General features: G+C 44.0%; 1 non-coding gene across 1 annotated transcript; it reads right to left on the bottom strand.

The window, feature by feature from the left end:
• Positions 1-674: 674 nt before the first annotated feature.
• On the bottom strand, positions 675-743 carry mir5603 (microRNA 5603). The gene has a single exon (NR_048943.1). It is a non-coding gene; the product is annotated as a microRNA 5603 (primary transcript).
• Between the last annotated feature and the right edge of the window lie 3,612 nt (positions 744-4,355).

The following is a 4,355-nucleotide window of genomic DNA, read 5'->3' as shown; positions in this document are numbered from 1 at the left end:
GGTGCACGGAGTAAGAGAAGACGGGAGCTGGCGCTTAAGGAAGAAAATTTAAAGAAGAGGGCAGAATTGGAGATTGCAGCGTTGGACAGGAGAAGGTCACAACTTGAAGAAGAATATCATCTTCAATTGGAAAGGATTGCTTTGGACGGTGAAGGCTGCAGTGCGGATGAGTTGGACAGAGAAGAGGGAGGTCCTGGAGGGTTCGTGTCAGAGGGTACGTTGAGACTTGATGGAATAGGCCGAAAGTTGGTTGGACCAATGGCTAGGGATATTCCCTCAGCGACAACTTCAGATTATCAATTGAGGCAGCAGAGACCTGCTCCAAGGTCTGTCTCCTTTGATCCAGCGGGAGCTATTCACACTTCAGATCAAGACTCGGAAGTTTCTGGGAATGTTCGGGCTAGAACCAATGAGAATGTGGATGGTGGTGTGATGGGGGTGCTGAAGAACTTATCCATGGCATTGCGACAGGAGGCGACTTTGCCGAAGAGAGAATTACCTCGGTTTGCAGGTGACCCAGTTAATTATTTTAGTTTTATCCGGTCGTTTGAGGATATTGTTCTGAAGCGGGTGGATGATCCCATGACGCAACTGCACTACCTACAAGATATGTGCATTGGTGGTGCCGGTGAGGCGATAAGGCCGTGCAGTTTGATGGGGTCTCCCGTGGATGGTTTACGATGCGCCTTGAAGATATTACAGGAGCGATTCGGTCAGCGTCATCTACAAATTAGGCATCATAAGCGACAATTGCTGGAAGGCCCAACAGTAAAGAACACTAAGGACGGCTTAGGAAGATTGTTAAACTCTATGGCTACCTATGCATCAGTTATGCGAGGACAAGGATGTGACCTCGAACTGAATTCACAGGAAATTACTAACGGTATCTTTCGAAGGTTACCAACCAACCTTCAGGAACGTTTATGTAGGATGGCAGTGGAAGAAGATGATGGTAAAGCCTCCTTTGTTATGATAGAAAGGGTTCTGAGGAGGCAACTGAATATTTTAAATAGTCAGTTTGGGGAATTAATGTCATCACACTCAGGAAGAACAATCAGTAAGGAACCTGTGAGAAGAAAAGCCTTTTATGCAACCAAAGCCATGGAAAATACGCATATTGATGAGGAGAGGAATCAGCCCAGTGTTGGCCGCTTACCGGTGAGTCCGGTTACAAGAAACTGTTATTGTTGCAATGGGGCTCACAGTATTCGACAGTGTGAGAATTTTAGAAGAAAATCCATGCCTCAACGTCGCGAGTTTGCCATTAGGAATAATCTGTGTTTTAATTGTTTGTGCAAAGGTCATCGCGTGGAATTTTGCAGACTACCTCCTTGTTGGAAGTGTAAACGGTACCATAATATATTATTCCATGGTTACCACCCACAGATGATGGCTCATCATTCTTCTGGAGGGGATATGGTCAAACAAGTGGCAACGAATGTGATTGTGCAAGAGGACACTGGGACTTCTGTGCGGGTTAAGGTTCTGCCGGTAAGAGTGTGGGGTAGCGATCGGAGCAGGTGTGTGGAGACCTATGCGTTCCTTGATGAAGGCGCGGATGTATGTCTGTGTTCGATGGATCTGCTTAATAAGCTTAACCTGAGAGGTGCGAAAATGCCGGTCTCTGTCGACTGCTTCAATGGAATGTCTACTTATCTTTGTTCTAAAGTTTCCCTCAATGTTAGTGGTTGTAAAGAAACTGATGTGATTCGACTGGATGAAGTACTCGGGGTACCTAAGCTACCAAATGTTCAGTCTAGTATACCAAGGCGGAGAGATGTTGAAAACTACCAACATCTTCGAGGATTGTGCTTCCACGAAATTTTAAATGGGAAAATAGGCCTCCTTATTGGTGCAAATGCACAAGAGGCTCATGAGATTATAGATTCACGGAAGGGTAACACTTGGAATGAACTTGTTGGAGTGAGAACAAGATTAGGATGGAGTTTGGTTGGGAAAGACATGCGTGGTGGTGACAAGCGGAAGCAGTCTTGTGTAAATTTCGTTAAAATGGACAATCTGGAACTGCACGACCGTATGGTAAAAATGTTTGATCGGGACTTTGAAGGAGAACAACATTCACTTGGCTTAGCAAATTCAGTTGAGGACAACAGGGCACTGAGCATGATGAAACGTTCCATTCGGAAGACTGATGGGAGGTATGAAATGGGATTGCCCTGGAAATCTGACTCTATTGCTTTGCCGTACAATAGGTGTTTGGCAGAAAAGCGTTTGGGATACCTAAAACGAAAATTGAACAGTGACCCGGACTTGTTAACGAGGTATGCAGGGAAAATGGAGGAGTCCATTCGGTGCGGCCACATTGAGAAAGTAAACCAGGCAGATAGGGTTTCGGGATCTCGGATATGGTATGTGCCTCACCATTGTACTGGTCCAAAGTTTCGTGTGGTATTTGACTGTGCTGCTCGATTTCATGGGACTTGTTTAAATGATAATTTGTTACAAGGTCCTGATCAAACGAACCGCTTAGTGGGGGTGCTCATGCGCTTCTGTGAAGGAAAGGTCGCACTTTCAGCTGATATAAAGTCTATGTTTTATCAAGTACTCGTAAATCCGGAGGATCGAGATGCACTACGCCTATTATGGTGGCCGAAGGGGGATTTAAGTAGGGATCCAGAAGACTATAGAATGCGGGTTCATGTTTTTGGGGGCAACCTCTTCTCCTAGTTGTGCTGGGTTTGCCTTGCGCCAGGTTGCAGAAGATAATGAGAAAGTTGCCAGGACTGAGGTACTGAATGCTATCCGTAACAATTTCTATGTGGATGACTGTTTGCTCTCCGTTGCATCTACAGATGATGCAGTGAAGTTAGCTTCAGATTTGCAAAGGACCCTGGCCACAGCTGGGTTCCCGCTGACGAAATACATGAGTAACTGTAAGGAAGTACTGGAAAAATTGAGTGATGGTCATCTGGCTCCAGTGCTACATGGATTAGATTTGTGCAAAGATAAGCTTCCTGAAGAGAAGGTGTTGGGAGTAGTATGGGATGCTGAAAGTGACCATTTTAGTGTTAAAGTATGTGTGAAAGAGAAGCCTCTTACTCGCCGAGGCATCTTGTCTATGGCGAGTCAGTTGTATGACCCTTTGGGTTTCATTCAACCATTTTTACTTCCGGTTAAACACCTTTTGCAACAATTATGTCAGTTAAAGTTAGATTGGGACTCAGTCATACCTACTGAGTTGGAGAAAGTGTGGTTGAAATGGTTGGGTAGTTTGGAAAGCTTGCGTAGTGTACGTGTGCCACGTTGGTATAAAATGGGTCCAGGTATGTCATGTGCGGAATTGCATTGTTTTTGTGATGCGAGTGTTGTGGGTTATGGTGCAGTATGTTATTTGAGAGTGGTTGTGGATAGGGTTACATTTTGTTCATTGGTTATGGGTAAATCACGTGTTACTCCTATAAAGACTGTATCTATTCCCCGTCTTGAACTGTCGGCAGCTACTGTTGGAGTGAAACTTGGTAAGTTGGTGGCTGGTGAGTTGACATGTAAGCTGCACCGAATCGTGTATTGGACAGACTCGACTTCAGTATTGCAGTTTCTAAATAATCCTGGGCGACGGTTCCAGACATTCCATTATCAATGATCTGTCACATACAAAGCAATGGAGGTATGTTGACACGAAGAACAACCCTGCGGATCTTGCATCTCGTGGGTTGATGCCAAATCAGATCGAAAAGGCCAGGCTCTGGTTTGAGGGTCCTCCGTTTCTACTGAAGAATGAAGATGAATGGCCTAGACAATTGGTGAACTTTCCGTCAAGGCCAGATGAAGAAATTGAAGAAATACTCCCTGATATGCATGGAGTAGTTCGAAGGGTTCGAGTTCGAAGCAAGGATGGTGTCTATCTAAGAGACATTCGAAAACTTTGTTTGCTAGAATCCGCTTAGAATTGTTTATATATTTGTTTGTTGGGTATATATTGTATTGTTGTGTGACATTCGTGTTGTGTATAGGTTCGTTAATCTCCCTTGTTTTCACCGCCTTTTGTTTGGAAATGACACATCTTGGCAGTCGTGTCATTTGGGGGGAGTATGTAGCGGTTAAATTTGGTATCGATTATACGTTATCGTTTCTCCATTATATGTTATGGTTTCTATGTTGATTGTATAATTCTATGTTGATGCGTAATTTATGTCCAGTTAACCTTCTCGTTTATGTCCAGTTAACCTTCTTGTTTCTGGCCCGTTAGATAGTAGTTTGCGCAGCTTTGTTCGCCATGTAGCGGCATTTATTATTCGCGACTGTAGTAATTCTTATTGCTTAATTTATTCTATTTGAATAAGGTGTTTGTATAGTGGCTGTATTGTTTCGAAACACTTGCTGAACATTTGTTA

The sequence above is a fragment of the Ciona intestinalis genome, unplaced genomic scaffold (genome assembly GCF_000224145.3).
Source record: "Ciona intestinalis unplaced genomic scaffold, KH HT000179.2, whole genome shotgun sequence".
Classification (NCBI taxonomy): Eukaryota; Metazoa; Chordata; class Ascidiacea; order Phlebobranchia; family Cionidae; genus Ciona; species Ciona intestinalis.
This window is presented reverse-complemented; position numbering and strand designations above follow the sequence as displayed.